Below are 22,530 nucleotides of genomic sequence, written 5' to 3'. Positions count from 1 at the left end.
GCCTCTTGATCCCCTTGCATCTTGCTGCTGGGAATAGAAATAGCAAAGTTATGCTAGATCTCCTTCTGTTGAACCATTATATCAAACCAGGTCTGAAACACAACTTGGAAGAAACTGCATTTGATATTGCCAAAAGAATAAGTATGTATCACTACCTCTTTGAAGTTGTAGAAAGCTGTACAAATTGTTCTCCTAAGTCCTAATGGTTTGGGTAAATTTCTTAAATTTCAAAATTTCTAGTCCATCCTGTGTCCATAAAAATATTTTCACAATACAAAGCAACAGCAATATCTTACTTTAAAAATTCATGAATTCCATGGTATTCTTCCAAGTGAATTGCCTGATTTTGATGTCAATATACATTCGAGTTGTTTGTATACATCTATAATGTTTTCTGTAGCGTTTGTGATTTTTTAATAAGAAATAATTTTAACTTATCTGTTGAAATGAGTAGTACAGAAACTAAAGATATTTCTGGTGCTTGTCTGAAAAAAGTATATTTTAAAATATTTAGTATTCTGTGTGTATACTATCCATAATCTAGTTCATTCTCTCCTAGATATAATACTTTGAATTCAACATTGTTTTATAATATATAGGTTCATTAATGTGTCCTTTCAGATTGCATTCCATATAGAAAAGGTTTAAGATTCCTTTAATTCCTAGGTCCTTATATAATTTTATTTCTTTGGGATAAAATGAAAATGTTATCTAATTTCAAAACTTTTATAAAGGTTATGCAATGTAAAGGCCTTCATAAAAAGGTGAAGATTAAATGGTGTAAAACAAACTTTTATTCCTATGAATTACATGTATAATTACACTTGTATATTTGTAATCAACTGTTTAATAACTGTTTTTCATTTCTTCACAAATTTTCATATCATCCTTGTGCAAGAGCCATGTTAATCTCTGTATTGTAATTTGGATAGATGTGCTGCGGAAGCATGTAGTATCCTGTAAATTTAAGTAATTAATGATGCAATCTTAAGACAGGCATATATCCTTGGTTGCCTATTTGTAACAGGGAAACCTTATTGTTTCCTAAATTTCTATTCATCTTATTTCTGTAAAATTCTGTTTATGGTGGAAAAAACTTATATTGATTCTTCAATTGCTCACATTTGCAATTTTTGTCAATTACTTTTTAAAGTCTTTTTTATTTGAAATTTGATCATACTTTGAAGCCTTTATAGGTAGGTCCAAAGGTGATGGCTCTTCAAGTACTTATTTATCAACTGAGTTAGCTTTGTGGAGCTAATGGATTCAAACTAAGCCTTGCTTAAGAGCTACTCTAAACTTCTCCAGCTTAAAATTTCCAAATTGAGGTCTTACTGGCACAAATGTCTGCCTGACCCTTTACCCTTGCTCCATGTAGGAACAGACCAACCAGAATATCTTACCCTGACAGTATAGCTTGTCTTACTGGAGCAAAACTAATCTTAGTTACAAGTGATCATAGAGAGATTAACAGTTCAGACAGAACTGTTCAGACAGAAGGTATTTTTTCAAAATATAATTATTTCTTATCCCTACCATTTCAAAAGTAGCTAACGCCAAGAAGGTGAAAAAAATTGTTCATATGCATGATTACCTAATGTCCTGGCCTGTCCACCATCCAACCAGGCAGGAACTTACACCACCGATTTTCTATCACCAAATATATTCCATAGCTCCAGGAGAAGTCCATATGTTTCTCCTCGTTATTAGGCCTTAAATTGGTAATGTTTTAATCACAGTGTTTCCTCTTGTCTCTAAGCTGTACAGCTCTGGATGGTAAAGCTTTAGCTCTAATTCTACCAAACACTGAAGTAGAGGTAATGGAATAATATTTTAAAACAGTTGACTTTGTTACCCTAACCACAAAAGAACAATGCAAAACATTTTCTTATATTACATATACTTATATAATTTATAATTATATGTGCTGCTTTTATATTTCACACAGTGAATCTTACTAAAATTAATTGATAATTTGACAAATTAGTTGTTATTTACTCCAATAAATAGATTGGAATATAAATAATCAGGATTAGAATATATATTGGAATATAAAAAAATCAATGCTATGTTTTCGTTATAAACTTGTGATACCTTCTAAGTGTTCTTGGTTTCTGAATTCACATGGTAAAAAACCAATTTTGTTTTACTCTAATCTATAAGGGATTTTACTCTGCTGCTCTGTTTATTGCTTTAACTCGCTGGTCCCAAACTGTTTTTCTGCATATTTCTGAAGCATTTCTACTGATTATACTCAAATTTTGCTGATATGATGTCTAAAAGGTATTATTCTTCTACAGGACCCACGGGTCCTAGGATCCCAGGTCCCATTTATCTTCATCATCAGATAACTAGGGCAAGAGTTCTCATCTAGGCCCATGCAACATGCCAACAGAAAGTAACTGAAGAACCATCTCAATTTCTCCTTTCCTATATTTCAGGGCCCCAATTCCTTGAAATGCAGGAATTACCAGTAAGCAATTGTCAAATGCCAGGCAACTTAAAATGCAGGATGAAATCACAAAATGTTAAAGTGCAGTAATTGAAACTTTCAATTTTCAGATGACTATCCCATATGAGTGGACAAGACCACAAATGTCACAAGATTATTTGTAATACCCCTCTCGTAATGATTAATGAATGATTTCAGTCCAGCATCAGCAGGCCAAAAAATAGTTCCTGGAACGATAGATCCATAATTGGTCTACAAATGCTAGGAATACTTGACATAGAGGTCAAATATAATTCAGAAAAACATTGAGAAGATCCTTAGTGCTTCAAAACACTGGTATTTCAGTAAAACTTGGTTCTATAGTATAAAAATGTTGTCATTCTCAAACAAATGATAACCTACATTTAATTTCCTGAAAGTATATTCCTTTTCAAATAAACTTTTTAAACTCACACTTGCCAAAGTAACACTTTACAAGTAGATAATATTTAGTGACGTTACATGTTTTTCAAGTGTAGGGAGCAAGTTACAATAGAGTTGATTTATTTACCCAGCACTAATGCCAAACAGGTTCAACCATTCATTAAAATGTAGAAATAGTACACCCCACCATCTGTGTTTTTCAGTAGGTGCATTCAAAAATTTGTTAAATAGATCAGCCTCCCATATTTCAAACCAAAACATTAGCTAATAAAGTAAATTTCATCACATAATAAATAGATTTTGAAAACTCATTAATAGTTGCCTTATCATATGGTGTTTTATGTTTTCCCTATCTGTCTAACATAGTAAGAAATATGACTTTATGTCTTTTTTTAATTTTAATTTTAATTTTTTGTGAACATACTGTACAGAGGGTTTACAATTACATGGGCAAGATAATGAGTACATTTCTTATCAAGCATTGCAGCCTCCTCCTTTGTTTACCCTTCACATCCCTTCATAGTGACTTTAAGTCTTAAATATGGGTACTCATCAGAGATTTGACAAACATAAAATTTGTCTTTTATTTCTATCATATTCCTCTACAGTAGTCAATTTTAGTTTTCTTCTTTTTCCAAAACTTATAGGTAGTAGAAAATATTATCCCATGTAAAATAAAATAATCACACACCATTGTACAAAGCCATTTACAAAACTGGTAGTTAGGAATACATTCTAAGCCCTTTTTAAACTTTCTTGTTGACTACAGATTAATCTTTCAAATGGAGAGGAATAAAATCATGTCTAGGTGCTTCATGTCTCCAGTCTTGCAAATTGTTACTTCAGATGAATGAATTATGGAAATATAAGCTGACATCAGTTCAAGTATATGTAGGATCTAAACTCCATGGAATGTATATAAACCTTTCAAAGTACTAGCAGACAGTTTAACAGAATGACTATCAGAATGATGAAACCAGAGAAGAAGTATAGTAAAGATATAGAATGAATGAAAATGGAACGAGGAACGAGTACAGCTAGACTACTCAATGAACACATGTGAGAAAGGACGTGGTAAATTGGAAATAAATCTTGTAGAAGGGGTTGGTTTAGAATGATAGATGGAGTGACTCTGATCCTGGAACACTGGAAAATTAGATGGACATATTTAATTGTAACAAACTTGCACAACCTTTTTAAATTCAGTGAAAAAACACAACAAAAAAACAAACACACACAAAAACCACAACCACACAGCAATCTCTATAGAGTATGATTATGACCTCTCAAAATTTTAATTAGTTAATGAAGGACAATCTTGGGGAAAGCATACAAAACTGTTTAAAGTGGGCAGTTTGGGATAGAGGAGAATTTTTAACAGATTTAAATAAATTGTCTAAGGTTATAAATCACCTACATCTGCTGCAAATATTTTCTTCTGGGAATTCTCTTGGTCTGATCTGGACACTCCAGTCCTGAGCCACACTTGATAGCTTGTGAAGATAGAAGATGGAAGAAAAAAGATCAAGAACCCATTACTCCACTGGAGAGAAAACAGTCCTCTATGTTTTCTCTCAGTTCTCTTGACTACTTTTATTCTTAATTTTAAGTCAAGTGATTTGAATTATATTTTCCCTCTTTGTTCTGGCAAAGAAATTGTTCAAAGTAATTTACTAAATATTATTTGCCATTTTTTTCTATCATGATGTTTACTTGTCCAAGTGAGTCCATTAAACTTCCCCCTTTCATTTGGTTGCCACGAAAACCCAGCATCAATGTTAATGAGGACAATCTCTAATGTAAAACGTTGTCTCCAAAATACCAGTCCAAGAAGCTGTGATCACAAATATTTAGCTATATTTTTTCTTTTTTCGTTTAACTTGAAAGTTTTCTTGTGTCTAAAGTGCCCTCAAAAATAAGTACTCCACCTCTTTTTGGTTCAATCACTTCTAACCTCAAAGATATACTTTGCTAACAAGGTGCTTAGAGGAAATCGAAGAATTCTCCACCTTTTATCATCTCTCTTCAGGCTCTCCTTAAATACCATATCAGGATCAGTGAAGTTATTCTTTCCAAAATAATTTCAATAGATTATCTTTCTATTGGTCTTGCATTTGATCAGCAGAATGTATGGAAAAGAACAGAGTTAAATCATTCATACCTTGGATGACAGTGTCTGTTACAAAAGGACAATGTTCCCATGTCCTATTTCTCTGTCCTTCTCTTAGCTCTTGTCTGATTTCCAACTAATCACAGATTCATGGCTTCAAGTCTAGTGAAGGTGAAGGACTATAAGGACTTCCCCAATGCAAGCTCTTCATGGTTTCTCTTTTATAACTCTTTTACTTGGATGTGGAATTTATTCTCATGTCTTCATTCAATCCGTTCTAAATTGAAGTGAACTAAATAGGCTCTGTAAAATCACCTTAGGTAGCAAAAATATTATGACAATGTATATCAAAATTTTGGCCTCCCTCCACTGCTGAAGCCAATATGCTTAGCTAGGGTTTCTAAGAAAGCCTTTTCTTGCCTTTTTCATTTGCTCAATTCTTTTCTGATCCCAAAACTTTTTGGCTTATTTAATAAGAGAAGTCTTCACTATCTCATGTTAATAAGGATATATTTTGTGAGCTACTAAGAAATGTGAAATCATTGGTTTAAAGTGTCCGGTCAGATTTTCTTCTGTGGTTCAGTGCTTTCACGTGCAAAGACATTGTAGAAAGTATTACAAACAGAAAAGTCTAAACCCAATACCTTCTTACATTGTTGAGGGCACTTTCTCCCTAAATATTTGGACCCAAATTATCTTTTGCAAAGAATTACTGTTTGGTAATTAAAGTCAACTCAAAAAAAATGATGTCTTTTATTAAGAACTTTGAATTTAAATTCGACTACAACCTTGTTTCACACAGTAAGAGTAGATTTCCTCGGTAGGGACAATTCTCAAGGGAACCTACAGGATTTATAGCAAGGTTTCTGAGGTTTGTTTGTTTAGTGTGAAAATGAGCCGTCTTCACCCACATTGCTCACTCTCAGCTAAGTCTCCATGGATTACTTTGCATAAAAACCTATTTTCCCAAGCAATTTTAAATTTTCATAATAGGCTAAGTTGTTAAAAAGTTTGAACAATTTAAAATTTACCTGTCATTATTTTAAAACTCTTTTGACATTCCTTTATTAGAACCGCGAATTCACCAATCCTAACTCCACCTTTACCATCAAAAACAGTTAACATATTGTTTTCATGATATAGTGTCCACGAAACAAAACTATTATTTTGCAGTGGCTTTGTTATGCATATATATATATATATATATATATATATATATATATATGTTTAAAAGCTGATTCTGAGCAAAATGAACTCCAAGTTATGGAAACAGAGTATTATTTGCGGTTGTTGTTTTTAATGTACTATGTGATTTCTATTTTCTTTGGGGTTTTTTCCCCTAAGCTTCATTCCCTGCTGTAATTGATTTTGGTAGCCTGTGTATTGTGTATATATTTGCCTTAATTAGGGATGGGAAGAGGAACAACAAAATGGTGAGACAAAGGACAAAGGCAAACCAATGCAATAGCAATACTCACAAGACAATATGTTGGAAATGTACATTACAACTTGTGAGGGGTATTGGGTTGAAGAAAAACTGTGAAGAAAATGAAGGAGGGGTAACAAGTTTGAAAAGTTATGCATTCACTACTTTAAAATTACTGTAACCCCACTGTACATCACTTTGACAATAAAATTAAATTTAAAAAATAAGCTGCATGAAATAAAAATTTCACTGTATTGGTAAAATATTCTTTATGTAGAAACTTTTTAAAAAGCAATACTGTTTGGCGTCTAATTTGAATTGATTACCCCTTTTTTAATCAGAAGACCATCAACTTGAATGCTATCCAAATAGACAATATTTTCACAATATACTTTCCAATATTTTGAAAAAAGAATAAATATATTACTTTCTCATGCTAAAAGCGAAAACAGTTTAATTCCATGGAAACTTATAACTTTTAAAATTATATACGTTGTTAAGAAGACAGAATATATGTGTTTTTCAACATTCCAATGACTAGTAACTACTCATTTTCAACTTCGGAAGATTCCATACCTGAGAGATTCAAAACAGTACAGGCTTTCATGTTATGTAATTCTGCAATAGATGCATTTTCCAATGGGGTGTTACTGATTGAGAGTCAAAAGAAAAATAACCACATTCTGGTAGAGGATAAAACTAGGTAGCATTGGTAATAATTAATTCTTCAAGAGTAAGCTCTTGTTTATAACAATAAGCTATTATTTTTATGACCATCAATACCAATATATATGATATACAGTCATCCTTGCCCAACAGTTGCCAACTTTTACGGTGTACCTCAAACTTCCCTTAATTCACATCATGAATAGCTTATCTCTATTGTGAAAAAATACAACTCTGCTAATGTGATGCAATATATGTTCTGGAAAGAACAGCACAATATACTGGGTTGCATCATTTCCCCCCCACACTGGTATTCTTGAGATCAGAACACTTGCAAATATTATTTATATTTATACTTTTTTAACTATCATATAAATTCTGGATGCTAAGATCGGAAGATTACAGTTGAAAGCCCACCCAGGCAGAAAGATTCCCTAGATTCTTTTTTTTATTTTATTTTATTTGTGAACACACTGTACAGAGGGGTTAAAATTACATGGGCAGGTTAATGCATACATTTCTTATCATGCATTGCAGCCTCCTCTTTAGTTTACCCTTCATATCCCTTCCTACCCTCCTCCCACCCCCCCACCCAATCTCGCCCGCCTTCCCCCTACCCCCGCACCAACATTGTAAAGCTCGTTTTCGACATGACAACTTGTACTTCTCATTGTTGCAACAGGTCCACCTGTATCGTTAAACGACTTGTTTTTCCCCATCTCTTCTACAAGTTATACTGACATCAAATATAGTGAAAGCAGGGGTTATACTGTGGGGGAGGGACATACAAAGCTACAAAGAGATAATCTTATAAATGCGTTAGAAACAAATGCATGAAAGGAAAAAAAACATTAAAATACATATCTAAGGGTTCATTTTCCTAACATCACATTATCTAACCTTTTCCGCTTGACTCATACATATACTATATATTGCAAATAAGGGAAATCATGGGACCTATGTTTCTTTGGGCCTGGCTTACTTCACTTAATATAATTTTTTCCAAGTTTTTCCATTTCCTAACAAATGGGGCAATGTCATTCTTTCTGATGGAGGCATAGAATTCCATTGTGTATATATACCACATTTTCTTATTCCATTCACCTAGTGAGGGGCATCAGGGCTGTTTCCATATCTTAGCTATGGTAAATAATGCTGCAATAAACATAGTTGTGCTGGTAGCTTTAGTGTGGTCTTGTTTGTAAAAATTTGGGTAAATGCCCAAAAGTGGGATTGCTGGGTCATAGGGGAGCTCTATGTGAAGTCTTTTGAGGAACCTCCATATGGCTTTCCAAAGTGGTTGAACCACTTTACATTCCCACCAAAAATGAAGTAAGGTTCCCTTCTGTCCACATACCCTCCAGCATCTGTTGTTATTAGAGTTTTTGATTTTTGCCATTCTAACAGGAGTGAAGTGGTATCTCAATGTTGTTTTGATTTGCATTCCTTTTATAGCTAGGGATGTTGAGAATTTCTTCATGTGTCTATTGGCCATCCTTCTTTCTTCTTCAGAGAAATTTCTCTTTAAGTGTTTAGCCCACTTATTTATTGGGCAGTTGATTCTTTGAGGATTTGTTGTTGGGGGATTTAATTCTTTGAGTTCCAAGTATATTTTAGATATGAGACCCTTGTCCGTTGTATGGCTAGTGAAGATCTTCTCCCAATCCGTGGGCTTTCTATTGATCTTCCTAGCTATGTCCTATGCCATGCAGAAGCTCTGCAACTTCATGAAAATCCATTTGTCCAACCTTTCTTTGATTTGTTGTGTTTCCGGGTCTCTATTCAGAAATGTAATTCATGTAATGACAATTTATTTTATTGACTATTATAGCACATAGAACATTGACTACATAGAATATAGGTCTACATATGTATTCCACTTCATACCTGACACCCACAAGTTTCACATTAAAGGAAAACATGTCACCATCAGCTTCTTACTCCACGATTCATTGTTTGGAAGTGCTGGCATCTGAACTAATGGCCTACATAGCCAAATTCATGAATGGGTGAGTGTAACCACTCCATCCTGGGGCAAATTGAGCTGACAGGTTGTTCCCAAGACCTGAGAACAAGCCCCAGGGGTTAATCAAATAAGAACAGATTGACATGCAGATGGCAGTATGCTAATAAATATATATCTTTATAGAGTGCCAGAGATGTCTATATATTATTCAGTTATATAGAGTGTATTCCTACCAATTCCTGGGTATTTCTTATTCGTCCATGTAATTAAAGTTATTGTTTCATCCTTAAAATATTAATGAAATCACTCAGTGTCCTGAAATAACTGTGATCCTGTAAGTAATAATATTCTTTTAATGCTTCATAAATATTAAATAAAATCAACCAGCCTTCTGAAATGATGCTGTTTAGTTTTATAGGATCATCATTCATGATCAACTCATTCAACTGTGACATTGACCAAATTCCAGTGTTATTCCTATGGATGAGAACCAGTTTCTTAGTACCTCCTGCCCTTGGTTGGTGTCAGGACATGGATTCGAAATGAGGGCCTATGTTGTCATGTGGGCCTATGGCTTCCCTGATAGTCTTCCAGCCTTAAGCAATGCAAGGTGAAGTACCCTTTGCCACAGTGTCATTCAGACCCAGAAGGGTCACTGTGCAAAGGAAGAAAACATAAAAGGCCACATTTTTTCTGTGCATTGTTTTCCCTGCAAAACCTCGGGGTCTAGGATCTCAGAAGCACCTGTGTGTCCAGTGGCTGCACCCCATTTTAGGGTGATCGTCGCTGAGGAAGAGTTGCCACGATCTGAGTTCAAGCCCCATGCTGAGAATAAAATTAGCTCCTGGCTTGCAATTCACACAGTTTATTCTTACAGGCTTTGAATTTGAACTCAGGGTCTGGGTAAATCTGCAGCAATGTGGATAAGGGGAAGATCACCTTACATGAAGATAAAAAATCAGGCCTGTTCACTAGTCCTGAATTCAAGACCCAGCCCTGGAAAATATAATATTCATATATATTTTAAAGATAGGATTTATACTTACCTATAGATGTTCAGTACATACATGTTTGGTGTGGGTTTTCCTTGTATCTTTTGTTTATTCATTTATTTACCATTGATTTTACTATGATGATACCCATACTGTTTATTACATTGATGACAACCTATCACGGAACATCTAGATTTTTAGAAATGTTCTCCATCATGCCTGACCCCCAGGATTCTCAGAGAAAAGGAAAAAAAAGTTTCATACTCTCCTTCTTACTCCACGATCAACTTGTTGGTTATGCTGGGATCTGAACTCAGGGCAGAGCAAAACCAATTGGCCAATCAGTCAAGGTGATCATATGAACCTGTGAGCAAATAAGGAGTGTGGCCATTCCCAGAATCTGAAATTGATTCCCAGGGTGGTCCACTATAGTCATAAATTCATAATTTAAACATAGGACTTATATGACATACATGTGTGGACAGCATCTTGTGTTCAGTGCAATTATTCTCCTTATTTTTCTCTAATTCATGGAGGTATTGTGTATTTTAATAAGTATGGTGACAGATATAACTGTGCTGACATGGATGACAACCTGTTCCCATGGTTACAGGGTTGTCTATGCACTCTCCATCGTATTTGAGACCCAGGACATTCACAGGAGAGGATACAAGGCACAACAACTGGCTTCTGACATCAGGATGAATCTTTTGTCAGTGCTGGGATTTGAGCTCAGGTCTGGGTAACCCTGTTACAATGTGCGGAAGGGGAAGCTCACCCTCTTTGAAGACTTGAATGTCAGGCCTGTGCAGGGCCTGATTTGAAGTCCCAGCACAGGACAAAATAACACGCCCACCTTTTTTTTAAACATAGGATTTCTCTTTACCTACAGGTGTGGTATGCATCTTGCATTCAGTGTGGTTATTCTTTCTATTTTGTGTCTTATTCATAGATGTATTGTGTATTTTATTGTGTATGGTGACAGAGGTATGATGACATGGATGACAATGCCCATATAGCATTCTCCATCCTCAATGAGACCCAGGACATTCACAGGACAGGAAAATATGTGCCACCATAGCCTTCTCACATCAGAATGAATATTTTGGTAGTGCTGGAATTTGAACTCAAAGCCTAACAGGCCCAATTGGTAAATGGGTCATGGTGAGCACACCAGGCTGTGAGACACTAAGGAACTAGGCCTTTCCTGGGACCTGAGATGGAGCACTGGTGGGGGCCAATATAGTCATAAATTCACAATTAAACAGTGTGTATATATATATTTCCGTACATGGGTGGGAGGCATCTTGCATTTGGTGTAGTCATTCTCTTTGTTTTGCGAGACTCAGTACTTGCACAGTACAGGAAAACAGGTGCAACGACTGGCTTCTCACATCAGGGTGAATTTTTGGCAGTGCTGGGATTTGAACTTTGGGCCTAGGAGGCTCAACTGACCAATGGGTCCACATGATCACACCAGACTGTGTGCCACTAAGAAGCTAGGCCATTCCCAGGAACTGAGATCAAGCTCCAGGGAGGCCAAAATAGTCCTCAATGATCATTGAAATATGGGATGTATATTCACATCCGTGTGTGGACTGCATCGTGCATTGAGTGTAGTTATTCTCTTTATTTTGTATGGTATTCATGGGTGTATTGTGTATTTTCTTGAGTATATGATGACAGGTATATCTGGGCTGACATGGATAACAATTTATTCCCATGGCCACAGGGTGGCCCAAGCATTCTCCATCCTAGCTGAGATCCAGGACTTGCACAGGAAAGAAAACAGGTGCAATGACTGACTTCTGACATCAAGATGAATCTTTTGGCAGGGCGAAGAGAATTTGAACTCGGGGCCTAGCAGGACCAAGTGGTGAATGGGTCCACATGAGCACAACAGCCTTTGGGACCTGCGATTCACCCCCCCCCTCCAACGAGAGGAGAGTGGGGAGCACAACAGTCATCCATTCATAAGCTGAAGGCAGTATGCAAATAAGTACACATATGTATAGATTAGGAGAGATGGTAAGCTGTGGTGGCCTCCTATCTGTGTGACTACCGATACTTGGATCTTTCCTGATGCCTCCATTTCATGACTGTGATGATTATTGTCATGCTTCATCAACTTCTTTACAAACAATCGATACCCCTGAGTCTTGCCCATCATTTCCTACTTACATCATGAAGGAACTACTCATTCAAGGATGAGATTGATCACATTCCATGACTCTTTCCAGGTCCAGAAACGAGTATCTCATGATCTCCCGCCATTCCCTACCCATTGGGGGGGCTGAATTCAAGCCTCAGGCCTGGAAAAGTTAGTCCTTATATACTTTTTTTTTTGGCCCGCTCGTGGGCCTGAACTCTGGGCCCAGGCGCTGTCCCTCAGCTCTTCACCTCAAGGCTAGCGCTCTACCTCTTGAGACACAGCGCTACTTCCGGCTTGTTTTTCTGCTTATGTGGTGCTTAGGAATCGAGCCAAGGGCCTCATACATGCAAGGCAAGTGTTCTACCACTGAGCCACCTTCTCAGCCCTCCTTATATATGTTTTAATGATAGGATTTATACTTCCGTACTGATGTTCAGTCCATATTGTGTTTGGTGCGGTTATTTACTTTATTTCTTGTTTCATTAATTTATTTAGAATTTATTTTATTGACTCTGATGACACCTGTACCATTTATTACATTGTTTACATCCTGTCACATAACATCCAGATGTTAGATGTGTTCTCCATCATGCCTGGGAGTGCCAGGATCCGAACTTAGCTCCTAGCAGGCCTAATTCATGATTGGGTGAGTTTGAGCATGGCAGCCTCTAGCCAATGAAGATGTCAGGTGGTTTCCAGGCTCTGAGATCGATCCCCAGGTTTGGCCAAAACAGCGATACATGGATAGGCAGAGGGAGGTATACAAATAAATATATATATTGGTAAAGAGTTCCATAGCTGTCTATCTATGATAGAATGACAACTACTATGTTCCTAACAACTCTTAGGTATTTATTAAACCGCCATTGAAGGAATATTATTCTTTTCATGCTTAATAAACTATTAATTAAGCTCAATCAGCATTCTAGGATTATTGCATGCAATTTTAGCATAGACCGATGTATAAACTACTCTTTCAATCAGTATTCCTGTGCATAGGAATGAGTCTATTGTGATCTCCTGCGATTGATGTCAGGACTGCGATTTGAACCCAGGGCCTATGTTGACAGGTTGGTCTATGTCTTCACTGATAGCCCACCAGCCACCAACAATGGCAGGTCAGGTCCACTTTGCAGCTTTGTCCTTCAGACCCAGGATGGTCACTGTCCAAAGAAAAAATTCGTAAAACCCCAGCTCTCTGCAGTTCACCACTTTTTGTGCATTCCAACTTGTTTTTCTTCCTGAAAGCCCTCTGGGCCCAGGATCCCAAGATCGGCTATGGGTCCAGAGACTGCACCCAAGCCAAGACAGATCCAGGCTGAAATAGAATTTCCACGACCTGTGTTCAAGCCCCATCCTTGGCCAAAAAAATAATATATATATTAATTATTTAACTAAATAAAAATAAAGCTCCCTGGTTTGGAATTTCTGCCACTTTTCTTTTCTACCCTGGGATTTGAACTGAGGGTCTTGGTAAATCTGTAGCAATGTGAGTGAAGAGATGTCATTACTTGAGTTCAAACACCGTGCCAACCAAAAATGAAAAACTAAGTCACTGACCTCGGCAGTGGGAGGTAGTTGTGGAGATGGGAGGGAAGGGATGGTAGGGGAAAAACACAGGAGGAGTAAAACAATGCTCAATAGGAAATGTACTCATTACCTTTTCCTGGAACTGTAACCCCTCTGTAGAATATTTTTACAATAAAAAACATACAAAAAAAGAGAAACAATGTAGTTCTCAGAGAAGCACTTTGGAGGTAAGGGAAGGATGTTTGAATAGCTGTACAAAATTCTACACTGCTTTTTTAATGTTCAGTATGGAACTGAATATACATAACTGCTTCCATTACAAAAATTAAGTCACTGTCTTGGAACTGGGCCCAATATTTCTGCCATTGCTAGTTTTTGAGCTCACCGTCCAGGTAACTCTTTTGCACCATCGGTGAATGGGAACCTCATTGTCCTTGAGGAAAAGAAATTCAGGATAGAGTTCCCAGGGCCTGAATGAAGGCCCTACAATGGAAAAAATATTTCTATACATGTGTAATACATGATATATATTTATATATGTATGTTAATTTCATATTAAGAATTTCATAATTGATTTTGTATTTGATTTTTCTTTGATTCATTTATTGATTATTGTATTTAGTATTATTATACACATAATATTATATTTTGCACATCTATTATAAAATTATACGCAATAATTTAGGACATTGACTCATTGTTCATTAACATTATATTAAGTATTGAAACATGGTACATAATTGAATGGAAATATTTGTCACAGTCTTCACATGTTTAGAGTCTGTCCCAAGAATGAGCTTTGAGTTCAAGCACCAACACTGGCAAAAAAAAAAAAAAAAAAAAAAAAAAAACTTGAGCCTAGTGAGACATATTCTTCTGGGACTCAGAGGAGCGCCGAGGTTATAGGTAAGAGGTAGGTTATAGGTCAGGTGCTGGTGGCTCACCCCTGTAAGCTACTCAGGAGGAAGAGATCTAAGGATCCCAAATCCTCAGGAGCACAAATCCTCAGGGATAGGATAGCATCCAGGCCCTGAATTGAAACACCAGGATTTGCACACACACACACACACACACACACACACACACACACACACACACACACACACACACACACCAATATAGAGAATTTGCCAGTCAGCCAGCACAAATTCCAACTCTAGCAACTCAATATAAAAAAAATAAAGATGGAGAAGGGAAGGAAAGACTTGCTCCAGGAAGTGATATAGTCAGTGCCAAAATTCCACAGTAGTTCTAATATGTGGGTACAAGACAGAGAGCCTCAGGCAGAAGATATAGCATGGGCAAAGTTCCTGAGGTGTGCTGTAGAGCAGGTGGTGTGAGTTGTATGAAAGTTCTGTGGCTTCAGAAAAGGCAGGCAGGGCCGGGAGCTGGTGGCTCATGCCTGTAATCCTAGCTACTCAGGAGGCTGAGATCTGAGGATCGCTGTTCAAAGCCAGCAGGGGCAGGAGAGACCGTGAGACTCCTATCTCCAATAAACCACCAGAAAACCGGAAGTGGTGCTGTAGCTCAAGTGGTAGAGCGCTCGCCTTGAGCTGAAGAGCTGAGGGACAGCGCCCAGGCCCAGAGCTCAAGCCCCACAACCGACACCAAAAAAAAAAAAAAAAAAGACAAGGCAGGCAGGAAATTCAAGGCTGGGTCAACATTGACTTGAGTGACAGGGCAGAGTGTGAGGTCCCAGAATGGTGCCAGGGGGAAGATTAGATTGGCATTTCGCCAGGGACCTAAAGCCATATCCTGTGGATGGAAACCTGTTTTCACAGCTAGTGACACTCAGGCTTCCTTTGCATGGAGGAGTCAGGGCAAACGCAGGGAAGAACTCTTGCTTTAGAAAAGTTTCTAGTCCAATGCCACCAGTGGCTCAACCCCAGTAAATCCTAGCTACTCAGGAGACAGAGATAGAGATCGCGGGACAAGCCAGCTCAGGAGAGGAATGTTAATGAGACTCTTCTTGCCAATCAACTACCAAAATCCAGAAATTGAGGTGTGCTTCAAGTGGTAAAGTGGTAACCTTGAAGGAAAAAGTTTAGCAACCAGAACCCAGACCCTGAATTCAAGGCCCAATACTAGCACAGGAAAATTAAAGAAAAATTTCAGGAGCTCCTAGTCCACTGTGGTGTAAGGCCAGATCATCCAGGCACAGGTGGCTCATGCCTGTCCTCCTAGCTCCTCAGGAGGCTGAGATGTGAGGATCACGTTTCAAAACCAGGCCAGGTAGGAAAGTCTGGGACACTCTGATCTCCAAGGTACCTACAGAAAACCTGAAGTTGCACTGTGGCTCAAGTGGTAAGGTGAAGAGCTGGGGGACAGCGCCCAGGCCCAGAGTTCAAGTGACATGACCATCACCTGGCCTGCTTGAACTTTACTCTGGGGCTCTAGGCAGAGTACTTTCCAGTGGGCCCCTGAGGGTCTTCTAATGTCTAGGTGTCCTACAAGTCTTGATAGCAGCCGTTTGGAGGCCATTGCCTACAGAGCTGGCCACAGTACCAAAGAAGTTTCGAGCCTTGGGGCATGAAGATCATCAAAATGGCATCTGTCATGGATGCAATGTGGTATCCGAGTACTAAATCACTGTCTCAGACCATGGTTCTGGGCCAGGAGGCCAGGAGCTGCAAGATGTCCCACCAGATCATACCCACTCACACGAGTATCACAAGAGCGCAAATTTGTCAGTCATATCTTGGGCCGGTGTTGAGTTGGGCTCATGAAAGTTTTGTAGGCTCAGGAATCCACAGCCAACTGGCTGCTGTTTGTAGCAGTCACGATCCCAGGAGTCTGAGGGCTCAGAGACCTGCTTTCCTCACCAGTGCTTGGGGAAGGGGGGGCAGATGAAGGTATGCAATCATGGGCTGACTACAAAGGAGCATCCCTAGTGTCCTTTCCTTGATTCTGTAGCCCAATGTTGAGATCGAGGGACAGGTTCCATGGAACTTACTACCATGGCCCAAACCCCACAGCCCAAGAAGGTCTTATGGAGAAACCACTTGATCTGGCTTGAGAGTTTACTGTGACTATGACTCGGGACTGCCCCCAGTTCTAGCTCAGTTCATCCAGGTCAAAACTAATGCTCCAAAAGATTGAGGTACTGGCCATACCAATGTCTCATCCCCCAGTTCTCTGGCCCTGGAATCTACAGTATAGGCCTCTCTATTCTGGGCATCCAGAATTGTCTAGAAGGACCTGAGAGGCCCAGCTGGAGCCAGGAGATAGATTTGCCTATGATAAGGTATGTTGACATTTCCTAAACATCGAAAAGTACATCCAAGCCTCCTTGGCCTCACCTCTTATGTAGCCACAGATCATCTTTGTTTGGGGAGCCTTCAGTCAGCTATCAAGGTCGAGGTCCCCAGAGCCACTGGCAACAACACTTCCCACACTCCACTGCCAGCCTGCTGGGAGTGGGACATGCAGCCAGGGGCCCAGCTGAGAAAAGGACAGGACACAGCATGACTGACCATGCCCCCGCCCCAGAGGCAGGAGGGAATGTATGCCAGCCAGCACTGCTGACCCAGAATCCCCTGGATGAGGACAAAGATATGGACAGCCGGACGTGGGTCCCAAGAAAAAGCTGGAATATTCAGGTCTCTGGCAATTTAGGACTCATTGTAGACCATGACAGGGGGCTAAAGACAAGGTTGCTATTCAGGTAGGGCACCATACAAGGTCAGGAAGAGGCAGTCAAGCATCCAGGAAGTGGGCAGAGAAAGATGAGGGAAAAATACACAAACCACACACACACACACACACACACACACACACACACACACACACACACACACACACGGGTAGCTCAAGGCCTCAGCAGTCCCTGAGCAACTGAACATCCCAACCTCTGAGAAGATGACACTACCATCCTCAGACCAAATGTTGACAAAACTCAGAGCCTCTCACACATCTGGAATGGCTCATAAAACAGCATGGCATTTCCTACTGTACAGCCACATTATTTTGGTTGTCGGTCATGGGGTTTGAACTTTTGGCCTGTGTGCCATTCCTCAGCTCTTCAGCTGAAGGTGTGCACTCTACCATGGAGCTACAGCACCACTTACAGTTTTCTGGTGCTTCACTTGAGTTAAAGTCTCACAGACTTTCCTACCCAAGCTGGCTTTGAACCGTGATCCTCAGATCTCATGCTCCTGAGTAGCTAGGATGACATTTTTTGAGACACTGGCAGTGCCCGGTTTCAGCCACCTTCTTACAACCAGGGAAACCCAACTTGTTAGGCCATAAAGCACATGCAACCCTTCACTTTCAGACTTGACACCAGTAGCCAAAGCTATTCTTCCTTGGTTGGAGAGAATATAATCGACACTACCCTCCCACCCTACTCCCATTTGCCCACTCCCTGCCTAAGACAGGCCAAAACCTCTGGAGTTCTTGGTAAGACAATGCCCACCATACTGTAAATGCACATTCGTGAAAACTTGGGAAGTTCTTAGAAATGGCTGTACACTAAGGGCAAAACCTGGTGTGCCAACCACAGCAACCCCACTCCTTCACCATCTCTGGCAAGCAAGGGGTATCTTTCTTTCTTGTTTTTTTGGATGAGGTGCTTGAACTCAGGGCATGGATACTGTCCCTGATGATGATTTTTGCACAAGGCCAGTGCTCTTCCACTTGAGACATGGCACCACTTACGGTTGGAGATTGGAAATGAGACTCTCATTGGTCTTTGCTCCCTGTGCTGGGATACAAGACCCTCTGGATCTCAGCCTCCCGAGTAGCCAGGATGACACGCGTGAGCCATCAGCGCATGGCCTATGGTGTCTCATTATTTACAATTTCCAACTAGTCCGCCACTAGACACCACCACATAGACACTCCTCTACCTCCCTCAGAGACAGCAAAGGGAGGCTCAGAATCTGGGGAGGGCCCTGAGCATTAAAGGGACCCCTTCACTTCACTACCCCTTTGTAAGTTCCCATCTGCTTCCTCTGGATGGCCTAGATGTCTGGGTCAGATCAGACGTACTAGGACGTCTAAGGCCTGCCCTGTATCCCCCCGCCACACCAAACCGGTATCTGAGGATTTCTGGGGCCAACTGCTCCATGTTCCAGTTCAAGACATTGGGAGGGTTGCTCATAGCTGGGTCCAGGGGTACCCAGGGCAGAAGGAGTGTCCAGATCCCCTTTGTCAAAGAAGGAGACACAAAGCATGAATGGATCTACTAAGAGCTACAGGGCACAGCCATTTACCTGTCACCCAGGTCCCTTCGAGTGCAGTTTTACATTGACAGTGCTGGGGCTTGAACTCCGGGTATAGGCACTGTCTCTGAGCTTCTTTTGCTTGAGGTGAGCACTCTTTCACCCTAGCCACGGTACCACTTCTGGCTTTTTCTGTGTATGTGGTACCTAGGAATCAAACCCAGCGTTTCCTGTGTGCTAGGTGAGCCCACTACTGCTTAGAAAAATCCCAACATTGGATAGCTGTTCTTCTGTGACCGCTTGGGCCTTTTTCAGGACAGTCTTGCCCATCTTTACTGAGTTTCTAAACAGCAGCACTGGCTGGACAAGAATAGGCTCCTCTATGTTGTCCTTTATCTATGGCATCTTTTCCCTTTGTGCTTCCTATCATATCTTCCTTGTTAAGCAAGACCCCCTTTCAAGTGCTGCCTCTAAGAAGCCCCCTTCAATCACCCTGGCAGAGAGGGATCTTCTGCACTCTGCAGGCTGTTGGGCTTGTCATGCTCTGCCTTCCAGGTAGTGTGGGTTGAGAGCGCACAAAGGTGAAGGCCTGGCTTTCACCACACAATTTCTGAAGGCTTTGATACACTACCCAGGAACCAGTCTGGTATCACACTCTGTGAGAGGGCACTTGAGGCCCAGACAGTCTGGGGCAACAAATAGGGCCATTTCTTTTGTGGGCTTGAACTGAGGATCTGGGAGCTTTCTTTTGAGTTTTCACGTTCAGTGCTGCTACCCTACCACTTGAGCCATTGCTCCACGTCTGATTTTTGTGGTTCCATGCAGAAAAGAATCTTACCGGCTTTCCAGCTTATGGCTGGCTTCAATCTTTGATCCTCAGATCTCTGCCAGGATGTCAAGTGTGAGCCTGAGCCAGACAGGCTCCAGAACCTTTCCTTTGAGTTTCTGTTTATCTCGGATCAACTAGCAAGCCCTAGTTAAAATAGTCATTTATCAAGTTCCTCTCCTAGGTCAGTTAATCCAAGGAGATAAAGTGTCTTTGGAAAAGGCTAGTCAGTGTTGGCCTAGGTGAGTGTGTGTGTGTGTGTGTGTGTGTGTGTGTGTGTGTGTGTGTGTGTATGTGTGTGTGAGTATGAGTTTCAGGGATACCTACCCCCATCTCTCTGGTGTTTCTTTTACCCAGTGGTGAGAACATCCAGGATCCCCACCACAAGAACACGGGTAGGGTGGGTACTTAAGGTCACATCAAGTGGGATGATCTGAATTTTATCATGCAACTGAAGCCAGGGTGATAATAGAGAGGAGATGTTAAGAAGAATATCAAGGGAAGCCCCTTACCTTTGCCTACTAGTACCAGAGAGAAGAATGAATCCATCCATTTTGGTAGTAAGATAACAAATGCCCACTATGCATTTACTTTATTTTTTGTGAGTCCCAGGTCTTGGATTCAGGGACTGGGTGTCAGCCCTAAGCTTCTTTTACTCAAGGCTGAGGCTTTATCACTTGAGCCACAGCACCAAAACTGGCTTTTTTCAGAGGGGGGAGAGGGAGGTAGTTTATGGAAGATAAGAATCTCACAGACTTGGGGCTGGGAAGGTGGCTCAGTGGTAGAGAGCTTGCCTTGCATGCCTGAGGCCCTGGGTTTGATTCTTCAGCACCACATAAGCAAAAAGAAAAAAAAAAAACAAGAAGTGACACTGTGTCTCAAGTGACAGAGCACTAGCCTTGAGCTGAAGAGCTGAGGGACAGCACCCAGGCCCAGATTTCAGGACCGGACCAAAAAAAAAAAACTCACAGACTCTCCTGCCTGGGCTGGCTCTGAGTTATGACCATCAGAACTCAACCTCCTGAATAGCCAAGATGACAGGAGAGCCAGTGACACCTGACCTCCATCATCCATTTATTGTCCCCTAGGGCCAGTGCTGGGCTACCTGCATTGCACCTTCCTTGTTGTGAGGGGGAAGCAGACATGGGTGCGTTTGATATTTCAACAGCCTACCTACCTTTGAGCATTTTTCTGGCTCAGTCTGATGCCTGCTTCCTCCTTATCCACAGCAATGACTTCACGCTGTCACAGAACAAATGTCCCCCAGGAGGTGTCAGATCTGGGGTCTTTCCTCTGCAAACTGCCCCCTCTCCCCAAAATGACAGCACAAAGCCAGGGATGAGGGCGTGGCTGTAGGGGGAGGAGGCATGACCCAAGGGAGGACAGGGCGTGGCTGAAGGGGCACATATCTGCTGGAGCCAGCTGCACACAGGGGTTGGAGCAATTGCGCAGCAGGAGCCAGGCAGCCCAGGAGAAAAGTGGGGGCAGAGAGAGAGCAGAGAGAAGAGCAGGCACATGCATCCGGTGTGGCAGCCTCAATGCCTCTGCTGCTGTTAGGAACATGGGTCTGGGCCAGGAGCACAGAGCACACAAAGCCAGCACATCAGACACATCCCTCACACCACTCCAGGGAGGCTCAGAGGCTAGGTATGCCCTGAGACTTAGGCCCCTGGCTGGGAGCTCAGCTGCAGCAGGGGCATGCTCAGCCCAGCCATTCACCAGTCCCTGCCCCTGCCCCATCTCCTGCGCTCTCTGCAGCATTGCATCTATGCTGACTCAGACCTGCTGTACCTTGCAGAGTCATCCAGTGGTGGTGCGCCCCCAGCCGGTTTAAGGCCCTGACCCGGTACCGGCCCCTGGTCCTCTGCTCTGGGCCCATGCATCCACCATGCCACTGCCATTGCTGCAAGCTGCACACAGAACCAGAGCCTACAGATTCTCCAAGCAGCACAAGTGAGTGACCGCCCGCAGGTCAGCACCTTGTGACCCCCCCCACCACTCCCACTCCCCCCCCTGCAAATCCTGCCTCCCCTCTTGTGTCCCAACCACGCCTCCCCAGCACAGGCATGCCAGCCCTGACTCTGCCACAAATGCGTCCCAGGAGTGGGGGGTAAGGGGGTGTTGACTCTGGGAACTCACCCCCATCCTTAGTGGCCAGTATCCCTGGAAACGGGGAGATGCAGGAATGGGCGAGAATGGGTCACCACTGAGCCCCTGGCTGGAGTAGTGGGAGCCACACCGTCCCACATCTGCACCCTTCCTCTCCCTGGTGGGAACCTGGTGGCTTTAGTCAGAGGTGGGGAACACCATCTCTTCATCTGCCTTATTGGGTCTTTTCCTTTTTTTCTGGGAGTGGGGGGGTGTTGGATGCAGAAGATAGGCCTCCCTTGCTGTGTGAGCCCTTGTCCTCTGTGTTCAGTCACCCTTTCATCTGAGGAGGGTCCCAGAAAAGCATACTAGGTAGGTGAGGGCACTGGGGGTCAGATAGTAGGTGAATATATGGGAGGAACACACACCCTCAGATACACATACACCTGGCCTTTCCCCCCACCCCAGCTGTTAACGGTATTCACAGGGTGATCACATTTCCCAGCTCTGCCAGCATCTGCTGGTGCTCCCTGTCCATCTGGTCTCCTTGTCCTCCCCAAGAATCTGCCCAGTTGCCCAGAAGCATCTAAGCTGGAAGTAGGAGTCTGTCCATGTATGTAGCCTTTAGGACCCCATCCATTTCCTCAATACCGCTCTCACCCTGGGTCAGACACCCCCCTTGGGACCCCATGACCCACTGCTTGTTTCAGTCCTGGCTCTGAGGAGCCACCTGTCTG

General features: G+C 41.5%; 1 pseudogene; it reads right to left on the bottom strand.

Moving 5' to 3' along the window:
- Positions 1 to 849: 849 nt before the first annotated feature.
- Positions 850 to 949, bottom strand: LOC122115135 (annotated as a pseudogene).
- Between the last annotated feature and the right edge of the window lie 21,581 nt (positions 950 to 22,530).

The sequence above is a fragment of the Dipodomys spectabilis genome, unplaced genomic scaffold, assembly GCF_019054845.1.
Source record: "Dipodomys spectabilis isolate Male_0828 unplaced genomic scaffold, ASM1905484v1 ptg000117l, whole genome shotgun sequence".
NCBI classification, from domain to species: domain Eukaryota; kingdom Metazoa; phylum Chordata; class Mammalia; order Rodentia; family Heteromyidae; genus Dipodomys; species Dipodomys spectabilis.
Note: the sequence above shows the minus strand (reverse complement) of the source record. Positions and strands in the feature narration are given on the sequence as shown.